Here is a 14,279-nt window from a genome sequence, read left to right as displayed (position 1 = left end):
AGGTCGCAAAAGGACCCAAAACAACGTATAAAGCACTGCAGACCTCACCTTCAGTTAAGGTGAGAGTATGATTCAACAACAAGACAAGAGAGTGGGCAAAATGGAATCTATGAGAGTTACAAGCTCAAAACCACTGCCAAAAAACATCTTTATTATCCCATTGTTGTTGAATCTGCAAAGAAGGATGGGCGAAATATTCCTCCACAACTATATAAAAGACTCTTTGCTAGTCATTGCAAATTAGTGGACAATGGCCAATGCCATACACCCACAACCCACTCCTACACAGAAGAACAACCTGAACCCCCCATCAACAACTCAACAGCCTGTTACCCTCTCCACTCTGACCTCCTGCTTGCACTAAAGATCACCGAGGAAGATCTAAATAGGCTCTTTCAACCTCAGAAGACCAGAAAAGCTCCCAGACCTGATTTCCCCCTTCTGCCAGAGAGCCTGCGCTGACCATCTGGCCCCTATTTTCAACAAGTCTCTGGATCTGCATGGCTTTGCCTACTGCTTTAAGCATTCCAACATCATCCCAGTCCCAAAGACCGGCAGCAGCAGGTGAGGCTGGGGAGCATCTTCTTCTTGTGTTTTCATTCTTTTTCTTTTATTTATAAATATAGAAAAGGCCTGTACTTATACAAGCACATTAATGCACACACTGTTCATGTCATCTTTTATTTTATCTCCTCTAAAGTTGTATATTTATACTTAATGTCTGTACGCTGTGAATGCATAAAACCAATAAAGCTCATTCTGATTTATATTGGGCCAGCTTGGTTTGGAAAGCTTTTTTCACCTAAAAAATAAAATTATCATTTTAAAAACTGCATTTTGCATTTAATCAGTTCCCACATACACATCCAGACTTTGCATCTATTTGTTGAAATAGTGTATGCAAATTAGATTTATGAAAGCACTTGCATATAATCACCGACTTACCAGTTTCATGACATCAACATCTAAATCACAGGAGGCTGCAATATGTTCTTATGTAGTTCGGTCTGTGTCTCCTTCTTTGGACCAGAGAAACAGAGCGTGATTACACAAGCTGGAGACCGAAAATAAACATCATGCTAAAGTGAAAATAGATGCTACAATGATCATAATATGCAGGCCTGGTAGGGTTAGTGCTACGACACACAGTGTAAAAACACACGGTGCTGGTGTAAAACAGGCCTGTCTTCAAAAAAACCAGCCAGTCTATACAGCAACCTGCAAAGGTATCCATGCCACAAACTCCTGTGTAATCTGACAGGCTCTGCAAGAACACAGATAATCAGAGAAGCATCCAAAAGGCCCACAGGAACTGTGGAGAAGCTGCAGAGATCCACAACCAAGCTCGGAAAATCCAGTTAAAATACTAAGTGCTGTCACACCAAACCTTTGTGGCACAGACCGTGCCAGGGTCCAGGTTTCTGGGGTGATCTCTCCGGTATAAACCCATCCCGGACCCTGAAACGAACCAGAGAAGCGTGCCCTGGCACAGTTACAACTGCCGGTCCTTGCCCAGTTTATGTGAACCCTGGAGCCGTTTGGTTGAGGTCTGAATACATGCCGGGCCACTGTACCAAAAGCAGAGAGTGAAGATGTAACGTGAGAGCAGAGCATTTCAGTAGAAGTAGAGAAAAAACAAAGAACACGACTCTGAAGACGTGGAGTAGTGAAAAGGTGCAGATGCACAGCTACATTTGAACACCAAAGTAGCAACAGAAATTCTGATGAGATGGACTTTCTTCTTCATGCTTTTTTTCTTCTCAGTCAGTGCAATACTGCCCTCGAAACAATTCATTGCAACTGCATGACTCTGGTCTAAAAAAATCTGTGTGTGAAAACAATCAGGGCCAACAGAAGGTGTGATTTTTCTCACTTTTACCAATCCCTGGACCAGACCAGCAGTGTGAATGCAACCTCATTCTGACAGACTAAATTAAACTTTTCTGCACTTCCACTGACTTCAAGAACACAACAAAAAAGAGGATTTTGCATGACATGTACCCTATTAAGGTTACACAAAATGACGAGGAAAGAAGAGAAGGTGGCAAGAAAAAAAATGAATAGAATTGAATAGAAAAAGCTAAACAAAACAGTTGAAATAATGAGAAAAAATAGAAACAAATGATCAACAATAAAGTCAAAATTATGATAAACATGGAACAGTGGACAAAGTATGTAAACAGTAATGTTGAAATGCCACTGGTGCAAAGACCTGTGTCATCCATGCCTTCTGTAAATGAACTTTAGACTGTATTTTAGAAAAAGATTTAATAAAAAAAGACATTCTATCTATTTTAGCATATAAACTGTGGACACACATATGTGACAGGCTGTGGCAAAACCATGAACAAGTCTACTCAGGGTCATTTTGAGTTACTTACAGATCCTACAAAAGTGGAGTCTAAGCTTTCCAATGATGTCAAACTTGTGTAAATCAAAAAAGAATTGAAGAGGATATGACCATTTGAATGTTTGCACGCTCCAAAGTAGAGAGGACGAAACAGGCTTTAAAGTTTGGTTAGAATCACCCTGGAAGCTAGGCAGTATCAAAAGTTGTTCATTTGAATTACTTAGAATAGCTTGCTGCAACAGCTCCCCTAACAATGTTAAGAACAGAAGCTCCGCTGATTCTCATGTCCTGCCACTCCCTTTCTGCTGCTAAAGGATCCATCTGTTGTACACGAACTCTGGAGAACGTTTACGGCTACAGGACTGTGTCCCAAGCGAAGAATTCTCCTTTCTTCTCCCGTAGCATTTACATTTAATCAGGTTAGATTTTTATCATTGGTCTGATGATAAAGTTTGACAAAAAAAAAGCACAATTAGAAGAAATCTGTAAGGAGGGAATAATGTTTTACTGAATGTATACTACCCTTCTGTGTAGTGTCATCCGGTGATATGGTTAAAAAGTGCCTCAAACTATAGAAGATGGCTTTGAATTGAAGAATGTGTGAGTAGTAAAAAACAACAGTAGGTCATTAAAGCATACTATAAGTGTTGGGTTGTGACCCTCTTTCCATTTAGTGTTCTGCTAAGAGCCTCATGGATTGGACTGGGTTGTTTATTATGTAACCTCTGTGGAGGCAGTGTTCCTGTCGGGCCGGTGGGGGGAGCTGCAGAGCCTTACGATGTATCATCCCCGCTCCAGCTGACCCGCATTCACCAGCACTATACATGTACGGGACAGGACCGACCGTAGCGAACTTGTCAACACCGTGGAGTGTCCTCCTTCCACGCATACCTTGACCGTGAGATTTTTACAGTCCCGGGAGGGCCGAACGCTGCCGTCATCCTGTTTTCGCTCTTGACTTCGTGTTGAAAGAGGAAACAGTCTCCCCCAGTCAGGGGAACCGGCTGACACATGTACTTGTGTCCCGGTTCTTTCATTTGCCGCTCATTGTGACGTGTTACACGCTGACCTTGTTGGAGGTGTTTTTCTATCCGGAGTGGATTACAGCACTACAAACTGACACGGAGAGGGCTGCCCCACTGTCGCGGCGGTGCAAGGTGAGTGGTGTCCTCACGTCAACCCCACTGCCCGCAGATTATGACGCTGGCCAACCTGGGCTCTATGTCGACTTTGAAAAAAATTTACGACGACTTTAATCTCTGTCAAGACTTCTCTGGCTCTCATTATGCTACGTCATCTGACAGCTGGAGCCACAAACCTGCTAACCTACAGTCTCTGTTAATAGCTCGGAACAGTGACGTAAGGGACGCGGTGCCAGCATGTAGACAGGGAGGTATGCGGATGGTTCTGGATGTTCTGTTCACCCAAGCGGGCTTCCTTCTGCAGCCACACCTCACGTAGTGTAGCTCAAACACATCCAGCTGGCTGTGCTTGAAATGCTACTGAACACTTGATTGGAAACGTGGCTGTTTCAACACAGTGGCGACGCCAGTGGGGGGCCGGGGAGGGCGAGATGGTCACCCCTATAAATAGAGCGCACCGTGTTCTGTAAATCAGTTAATCAGTAGGTGGCAGCAATAGAAGATATTCTAAGGATTTAAACGGGACTATAATTGTTTCAGTCGCCCGTAAAATGAAAGCAATGCAATTTAAAATACTTTTAAGTTTTACCCACAAGAATATTTCTCAAATGAGAATGCGCCCATGCAGCAGGGCCAATAGCTTCTCTTGGTTGTGTACGCAAATAATTGAAATCCTCAGAATTCAATTTTTTATACAGCCTTGGTGGAATATTCTGGTCTTTAGTTTTTTCCATGTTATTTGTTATGTCAGTTTTGATATATGTTATATTTAATGTGCTCTTCCTGATTCAGCTGTAAATGGCAAACATGAAAAACATAAATGTTTGAAACTCTCAAAATGAGTGCTACAAAAACCAGTCTGCACTATCCAAATTCAACACTGGATTGTGTTTGTTGGAAACGGGTTGCTGCAGGTACTTCTGATATAGATGTCAGTCATCAATTGTACTCTTGAAATGTTTTTATTCAGGTTCCGGCACTTTACTCTTACATTATTGACTTTTTATTGGCATCGAGTGTGTGTTGTGCTAGATGAGGTCTTGTTGCAATCGGTACACACGTGGCAAACTCCGTATACACAATGCTCACAATGCCTGGAACAAGTGGTGCATTGAGCCCGGAATTGTCTGTAATAGACTAAGAGGCCACATTTCATCATTTCACAACCACAAACGTAAATGTATTTTATTGTGGTTTTATGTGATAGACACCAACTAGTGCATATTAGTAAAACGAAAATCAATACATGTTTTTTAAGACCTTTTCCATATAAAAATTGAAGAAGTGTCGTGTCCATTTTTGTTGTTTGTCGTTGTTTGGTTAAACCCCCTGAGTCAATGCTTTGTAGAACCACCATTTGCTACAGTTACAGTTGCAAGCCTTTTGGGGGATGTTTTTACCAGCTTAGCACATCTAGAGGATGACATTGTGCCTTTTCCTCTTTGCAAAATAGTACAAGCTCTGCCAGACTGGATGAAGAGCTTCTGCGTACAGCAATCTTCAAGTGTGGCCATGTTTTCTCAAATGGATTTAATTCTGAAATTTGACTAGGACATTCTAACAAATTAATATGCTTTCATTTAAAGCATTCTGTTGTAGCTCTGACTGTATGTTTGGGATTGTCCGGCTGGAAAGTGAACCCTCGCCCCGCTCAGATGTCTTTTGCAGATAGGTTCCACCTTTTTGTGCCCTGTCACTGCTGAAGAAAAAGCATATACACAGAGAAACATGGTGGTGGCAGCATCATGCTGAGGGGATGCTGCTAACTGTCTACCTCTAACCAGTTTTCCTTAGGGATTGCCCTGTATTTGGCTCCATTCATCTCCCTTTTAGCTCTAACCAGTTTCTGCAGGTTGCACCTTCATCCACGTTCACTTTTGGCATCCTGCAAATGTTAATTTTTATGCCCCTTTTTGGTCATTTGCTTTTTTGTTTCCACCCATCGATAAAGGCCAGGTTTGTAGATTGCACAATTAATAGTTCTCCGGGTGACGTATTCTCTTCCTGAGCTATGGATCTCAGCAGCTCTGCCAAAGTTACCATATATTACAGTCTATAAATTATAGTTGCATCTGGGCTTCTTTCCTCCCTATCCATATACTAACAACCAAACTGTAAGAAGGGGCTCAAAACACTTTTTAATTCTAAATGTTGACCAGAGGGTTAAACACCAACTAAATCACATCCCACAAATATGAGTGTGACCATGTGTGTCAGTACAACTCGATTGCTTTTAATATGTTAAGATTAAAAGACTGGAGGAACAATGGCCACTATATCAGCCATTGGTTAATGTTATGGATCCAACTTAGGCCCTTAGGCTTGTTTAAACGACAACGATCCATTAACAGCGGGATTTGTTTTTTCCCCGTTTCTGTTAAAACATCTACACACAACATTTTTGTAACAATCTCCGTTCACATGGCAACAGTAGACGTGAAAATGGTGTAATTCCCCCGCCGTGCCACTAATTGGCTTTCACTTTCTGCTTACAAAACGGGGGAGAAAATGAGAACTTTGTTGGAGAACCGTTGTTAGATTCAAGGACAGCACACGTGAGTACTCTGCTATTAACCATTGTTATTGTGGTTATCTTTGTCTTCTGTGGGTTTTAAACTGGTCGGCAGCCGTTACGTTGTATGCGTGCACAGTCATTTGTACTGATTTCATTCATACTGCACATGGGCCAAGACTTCCCTAAACAAAAGACAACCGAGATTTAATGAAAATTATACTCAAAAAGAGCCACAAATAAAAGTCAGCAAAAGATGGGTTCAAAGGCAGTAGTAAGAAGGAGAAGGTGGGGGTGAGGTCATTCCTTCAGGCTTTTATTTTCTGGCCAGCCAATCGCATCTGAAAGGACAAATATAATTAGGAAAGTTGATTTATAAAACATAACACTATATGCTTCTTCCCTGCCTCTCTGGTTAATGCTGTTTGACTGTCAGTTTAAGTGGATGGCCATGTCCTGGTAGGTCTGCAGTTTTGCTGTATTGTCTCCATTTACAGTACTAAACATTTTATTGGGATACTGTTTTATAACCTAACCCTGCTTTAAGCTTCTCTAAAGCAGAATAAACAGGATAAATAAAAAAATACACACCACATTTAGCAGATTTTACTTTGTGGAAATGCATCACACAAAAACCAAATCGAATGCCTGGAAACTGGTGGCTGTAATATTAGAAAACCTAAAAAAATAACAACAAAATAATAGTTGCTGTTATTTTCAGATTGCTCACTGCATTAATAAGCTGCAAATCCAAAGATGTAATAATAGTAGTTTGTTTTGTTTATAACATCCAGCACCTTCCATTTTCTCTGTTTTTTTTTTTTACAGTGCAGTGATAATTATATAATGTCCTCAGTTATATTACCATGCAGAAAATAGCTTTAAACAGAGCATATGTAGTTTAGATTCTACAAGAACCACACAAGTGGGAGAAAATAAAATCCATACAGTCTGAAAACCGAAGCGTAATCACATAAAAAATTATCTCCAGTAATCGTTATTGTGTTTTTTACAGTGTTGCAGTTTTTCAATAATTATTCTTCAGATGCATTTTTGTAAGTGTAACTGTAGGTTTTATGTGCAGCAGTGTTTATTCTATCCTTTCAGGAAACAGTGTAAACACTGCATATAATTTCAGTTTTAGAGATGCAGAAATAATACGCCTAAAAAGAAGTGATAAAACATGATCCTGCAACGGATCAATAATAGATTTAAGCACATGTAAAAGTAGCGTCCATGTGACGTTTTCACATATAGACCAACATATAATCTCCTAGCGGGCACACGTGACCTAATTAAATAAATAAATTAGATTTATGAAAGCACTTGCATATAATCACCGACTTACCAGTTTCATGACATCAACATCTAAATCACAGGAGGCTGCAATATGTTCTTATGTAGTTCGGCCTGTGTCTCCTTCTTTGGACCAGAGAAACAGAGCGTGATTACACAAGCTGGAGACCGAAAATAAACATCATGCTAAAGTGAAAATAGATGCTACAATGATCATAATATGCAGGCCTGGTAGGGTTAGTGCTACGACACACAGTGTAAAAACACACGGTGCTGGTGTAAAACAGGCCTGTCTTCAAAAAAACCAGCCAGTCTATACAGCAACCTGCAAAGGTATCCATGCCACAAACTCCTGTGTAATCTGACAGGCTCTGCAAGAACACAGATAATCAGAGAAGCATCCAAAAGGCCCACAGGAACTGTGGAGAAGCTGCAGAGATCCACAACCAAGCTCGGAAAATCCAGTTAAAATACTAAGTGCTGTCACACCAAACCTTTGTGGCACAGACCGTGCCAGGGTCCAGGTTTCTGGGGTGATCTCTCCGGTATAAACCCATCCCGGACCCTGAAACGAACCAGAGAAGCGTGCCCTGGCACAGTTACAACTGCCGGTCCTTGCCCAGTTTATGTGAACCCTGGAGCCGTTTGGTTGAGGTCTGAATACATGCCGGGCCACTGTACCAAAAGCAGAGAGTGAAGATGTAACGTGAGAGCAGAGCATTTCAGTAGAAGTAGAGAAAAAACAAAGAACACGACTCTGAAGACGTGGAGTAGTGAAAAGGTGCAGATGCACAGCTACATTTGAACACCAAAGTAGCAACAGAAATTCTGATGAGATGGACTTTCTTCTTCATGCTTTTTTTCTTCTCAGTCAGTGCAATACTGCCCTCGAAACAATTCATTGCAACTGCATGACTCTGGTCTAAAAAAATCTGTGTGTGAAAACAATCAGGGCCAACAGAAGGTGTGATTTTTCTCACTTTTACCAATCCCTGGACCAGACCAGCAGTGTGAATGCAACCTCATTCTGACAGACTAAATTAAACTTTTCTGCACTTCCACTGACTTCAAGAACACAACAAAAAAGAGGATTTTGCATGACATGTACCCTATTAAGGTTACACAAAATGACGAGGAAAGAAGAGAAGGTGGCAAGAAAAAAAAATGAATAGAATTGAATAGAAAAAGCTAAACAAAACAGTTGAAATAATGAGAAAAAATAGAAAACAAATGATCAACAATAAAGTCAAAATTATGATAACATGGAACAGTGGACAAAGTATGTAAACAGTAATGTTGAAATGCCACTGGTGCAAAGACCTGTGTCATCCATGCCTTCTGTAAATGAACTTTAGACTGTATTTTAGAAAAAGATTTAATAAAAAAAGACATTCTATCTATTTTAGCATATAAACTGTGGACACACATATGTGACAGGCTGTGGCAAAACCATGAACAAGTCTACTCAGGGTCATTTTGAGTTACTTACAGATCCTACAAAAGTGGAGTCTAAGCTTTCCAATGATGTCAAACTTGTGTAAATCAAAAAAGAATTGAAGAGGATATGACCATTTGAATGTTTGCACGCTCCAAAGTAGAGAGGACGAAACAGGCTTTAAAGTTTGGTTAGAATCACCCTGGAAGCTAGGCAGTATCAAAAGTTGTTCATTTGAATTACTTAGAATAGCTTGCTGCAACAGCTCCCCTAACAATGTTAAGAACAGAAGCTCCGCTGATTCTCATGTCCTGCCACTCCCTTTCTGCTGCTAAAGGATCCATCTGTTGTACACGAACTCTGGAGAACGTTTACGGCTACAGGACTGTGTCCCAAGCGAAGAATTCTCCTTTCTTCTCCCGTAGCATTTACAGTCAAAGTTACAGATATTGTCCATTTAGCTGTCTCTGTCTTCTTCAAATTGTGTGTGGCAATAGCTTCTGATATCTTACGACGTTCTAGCTCCTCTGTCACTAGTCCAAAGCTTTCTTCGTCATCCTCGTCTTGGGTTAACGTCAGCAGGAAACTAGGAATGTTCTCCAAAGTTATGCAGTCGCTGTCATCAATTTCTACTGCTTTATCTCCTTCTGTTTCAGAATCTGAAGAGAGTCCGGCGTCATCATCGGTCCTAGTGAACAAGTACTCCAGCCGCAGTTCAGTTCTTGGGCGATATGTTCAGCTTGGTCCATCTTGAAGAAACACATTATTTTTCAAATAGCAGCTGCTATAAGTAGCCATGTGCTTACTTCAAACATGCAGCTTATTGGCTGACAGGCATAACAAAAGCCAGCGTGGAGCCAAACAAAGCCGCTATATAAATGAGCTGTGGGTTTTAACCCCCTTATATGCAGATGTGGGCCGGCTAGGTTTTACGCTGAAAACAGGCCAAGTTTAAACACAAAATGTACCGTTTTTAAACCTCTGAAACTGTCATTTAGAGCACTGAGTGGTTACTTCATAACTTCAACTTGCACATTTTGCAATAAAACCAAATCACTCTTCTCAGAAATGGATGATTTTTCCTCTTTTTCTCCATTTGCGCTCTGCCAACTTGTTCCTGCTTTTCTTATGGCGCGTAACATACCGGGGTTGGACAATGAAACTGAAACTCCTGTCATTTTAGTGTGGGAGGTTTCATGGCTAAATTGGACCAGCCTGGTAGCCAGTCTTCATTGATTGCACATTGCACCAGTAAGAGCAGAGTGTGAAGGTTCAATCAGCAGGGTAAGAGCACAGTTTTGCTCAAAATATTGAAATGCACACAACATTATGGGTGACATACCAGAGTTCAAAAGAGGACAAATTGTTGGTGTACGTCTTGCTGGCGCATCTGTGACCAAGACAGCAAGTCTTTGTGATGTATCAAGAGCCACGGTATCCAGGGTAATGTCAGCATACCACCAAGAAGGACAAACCACATCCAACAGGATTAACTGGACGCAAGAGGAAGCTGTCTGAAAGGGATGTTCGGATGCTAACCCGGATTGTATCCAGAAAACATAAAACCACGGCTGCCCAAATCATGACAGAATTAAATGTGCACCTCAACTCTCCTGTTTCCACCAGAACTGTCCGTCGGGAGCTCCACAGGGTCAATATACACGGCCGGGCTGCTATAGCCAAACCTTTGGTCACTCATGCCAATGGCAAACGTCAGTTTCAATGGTGCCAGGAGCGCAAATCTTGGGCTGTGGACAATGTGAAACATGTATTGTTCTCTGATGAGTCCACCTTTACTGTTTTCCCCACATCCTGAACCATTCTTGAGGACCATGTGCATCCAATAGTTCAAACATTGTATCCTGAAGGCGGTGCCGTGTATCAGGATGACAATGCACCAATACACACAGCAAGACTGGTGAAAGATTGGTTTGATGAACATGAAAGTGAAGTTGAACATCTCCCATAGGCTGCACAGTCACCAGATCTAAATATTATTGAGCCACTTTGGGGTGTTTTGGAGGAGCGAGTCAGGAAACGTTTTCCTCCACCAGTATCACGTAGTGACCTGGCCACTATCCTGCAAGAAGAATGACTTAAAATCCCTCTGACCACTGTGCAGGACTTGTATATGTCATTCCCAAGATGAATTGACGCTGTATTTGCCGCAAAAGGAGGCCCTACACCATACTAATAAATTATTGTGGTCTAAAACCAGGTGTTTCAGTTTCATTGTCCAACCCCTGTATATGACTCATATCAAACCTATTTGGGAACAACACAGCTGTTTTCTTCAAGATATATCAACGTTAATTTCAATTTTTTAAAATTTAATTGCAAAACCCAATTTCCTCTTTTTCTCAACATTTAGTCTTTATTCTTAAAATCCAATTTATTTACTCTCAATATTTCAACTTTATTCTGAAATGGATAAGGAAAATGAAACATCCACCAAAAAACAGCCACAATTTTATTTCCTTAAAGTGAGCCTAATGTTCCTTTGTGACTTTTCGTAATGGGGATGGCAGCAACATGTTTTTTTTGGGGGGTGGGGGATGTTTTGCTGCAGGAGGAACTGGTGCACCTAACTAAATGGTGTCGTGAGGAGGGAGATTTATGTGGAAATATGGAAGCGACATCTTAGTAGGTCAACCTCTAAGTTAAAGCTTAGGCACAAATGGGTCTTTTAAATGACCGAAATCATTAAGTCAAGTTAGTTGGGTTGTGAAGGTTGAAAAGCCTATGAATTCCCAAAGCTTTGACCCAAGTCAGACAGTGTAAAAGGCAATTAAACCAAACATTCAGGAAATCTATGTACATTTCTAAGTTTAAAATTGTTTTTAAAATTTCTATTAAAAAAATCCCTCTTCCACTCTTGTGGCAAATAATATGTAGTAAATAGAAATAATTCCGGTCATCCTTACTGACCTGGAATAGGAATGGTTTTGTAGGATCTAATGTCAGAGAGTACAAAGAAACAGCTTTTCTTTTTTAATACAGTGTATATAAATATCTAGTTTCAATTGTATATTTTAGATTATTTAGCCTGCAAATATTGGCCTTTTCTTTCACCATAAACTCGTAATAGTGTGGCACTGTGAGTTTTGGTGAAACTATTTAGGACAGCATGCTGTTTCTGTCTAATACAACCAGAAAACTTCGGAACATTTTGAAACCAAAACCAGAGATGGTTTTTTTTTCTTCAAGCTTTGACTCAGACTCATATTTCAGCTTCCTATCCTTTAAGCTTCACCTCCTTGATCACACCTGTTCCTCGTTGTGGATGTAACACAATGGAAACATTGTGTGTAAAAACATTCATCTGTGAGGGTCTGGAAAACAGAGGTTGGTCCTTTTCATTTTACTTTGATCAACTATATAAACACAGTTCAGTGTTTATGACATTCAAATGATTGCTTCACAGCCAGATACAGATGATCTCCATCTTATCTGTAAACACAATATACCCACCTAGTTTTAATCTTTACTGCTCGTCCTTCTAAACCTCTTATCTGTTGTTCTTCTATTGTTCATATCAGTATTTGATGGTTATCTATCTGTCTTTATGTTCCTGAATGATATGGCCATCTTTCTCCCCCAGCTGTTTTAAAGGCAACGGACAACACAGAACAAAGTATCCGACCTGAAAAGATGGTCAAGCTGCAATAATATTAGGACTTATGACATCGAAGAGTGCCGAGAGAATATCCATGTAATGTTTTTGCTGACATTGATAACATCATACCTGGGTAATGGTGCCAATTTAAATTAAGATTAGACCTGGTAATCGAAAATTCACACAAAGCTCTGGAATGAAGGCTGTGATCTGAAACGGCACCTCGCCCTATGGTAGTTACTAGTTCTACAGGTATGCAGTTAAAGAGAAAATCCTCCTAAGGGCTTGAAAAATATAGGTGCGGAACAAGTTGGTGTATTTGACCATGATTATACCACAGAGGGGCAGAATAATAGGAGAGAATAAATTAAAACATACTGAAGGAAAATAGAATACATTTTCAGACCACACGGACCACCCTTTTAAGTGTTTATTTTTACAAAATTTGATTAGTATAGTTTAAGTTCATGAAACCCTAAATTCAGTTACTCAGAATATTTGTCGCACTCCTTGTGTTAAGGTACCTCAGAACCAGAGCCATTGTAGGAAGCGTCTTACCTGGAAGGAGAAAATGGACTGGACTTTTACTCGGTGGTCCAGAGTTGTATTTTTTGATAAAAATATGTTTTGCATTCTGTTTGAAAATCAAAGACTTGTGAGGAAGAGTGCAGAAGCACACTCAGTAATGGTTTGGGAATCCATGTAACCTGCTGTTGTTGGTGTTTAACCAGGTCCAAAGTCAGGGCAGACATCTACCAAGAAATTTTAGAGCACCTCTTGCTTTCCTCTGTTGACAATCTTTGTCTGGTGATTTACTTTTCCAGCAGGATGTGGAACCAACTCACATTGCCAAAAGTTCCAATACCTGCTTTAATAACCACGGCATCACTGCTTGCCTGGCCAGCAAACTGGCCTGCCGTAAACCCTTATGAGAATGTATGGGGTAATGTGGAAGATGAGGGACACATGAGCCAATAATACAGATGAGCTAAAAGCTGCTATTGACTGCATGTACTGAAAACACTGTAGTGTATATACTTTTCAATAGTCCCACATTTCTTCATTAAAATATTTTTATTGGTCTACTATGTCATGCCTTAATAAATTACAGACCTACTATTTAGTCTTTACTTTCAGTCTTTCTTACCTAAAATTATGACAAATAATTGCCTATCAACTCTGTGAGCATTTCCACAGTACTGCTCTGTTTGAAGAATTTCGGTCAGGTTTCAGGGCTCATCATGGCATGGAAACAACAGTGGTGAAAGTCATTAATGATATTCTTATGACCTTAAGTAATGGCCTTGTGTCTGTACTTGTCCTGTTGGATCTCTGCATTTAATGCACTTTATAATATTATTCTCTGACAGAGGCTCAAAATCCTGTAGCGATCAAGGGAACAGCAATAGACTGGTTTGGATCATATTGTCTGTTAGAGTCCAGGTGGGCACTTTTGTTTATCTTAATGATGAATCTTCTTCATGTTCCAGAGTTGTTAGTGAAGTAACAAAGTGTACAGTACTTGGACCAATTGTCTTTAATATATATACTTCCTGTGATGAAGCGAGTTGTAAGTAAGGAGGAGTAAAAAAATATATATAGAGGTCCTTCTCAAAATATTAGCATATTGTGATAAAGTTCATTATTTTCCATAATGTCATGATGAAAATTTAACATTAATATATTTTAGATTCATTGCACACTAACTGAAATATTTCAGGTCTTTTATTGTCTTAATACGGATGATTTTGGCATACAGCTCATGAAAAACCCAAAATTCCTATCTCACAAAATTAGCATATCATTAAAAGGGTCTCTAAACGAGCTATGAACCTAATCATCTGAATCAACGAGTTAACTCTAAACACCTGCAAAATATTCCTGAGGCCTTTAAAACTCCCAGCCTGGTTCATCACTCAAAACCCCAA

The 14,279-nt window shown here is 40.2% G+C and overlaps 1 protein-coding gene across 1 annotated transcript in view; it reads left to right on the top strand.

The window, feature by feature from the left end:
- Window positions 1–2,845: 2,845 nt before the first annotated feature.
- LOC124862847 (thyroid hormone receptor alpha-like) overlaps window positions 2,846–14,279 on the top strand; it is a 58,655-nt gene continuing 47,221 nt past the window's right edge. The window contains exon 1 of the mRNA XM_047357019.1: window positions 2,846–3,507. The gene's annotated coding sequence lies outside the window, so the exon portion shown is untranslated. The remainder of the gene's footprint in view (window positions 3,508–14,279) is intronic.

This window comes from Girardinichthys multiradiatus, chromosome X, assembly GCF_021462225.1.
Source record: "Girardinichthys multiradiatus isolate DD_20200921_A chromosome X, DD_fGirMul_XY1, whole genome shotgun sequence".
NCBI classification, from domain to species: domain Eukaryota; kingdom Metazoa; phylum Chordata; class Actinopteri; order Cyprinodontiformes; family Goodeidae; genus Girardinichthys; species Girardinichthys multiradiatus.
Note: the sequence above shows the minus strand (reverse complement) of the source record. Positions and strands in the feature narration are given on the sequence as shown.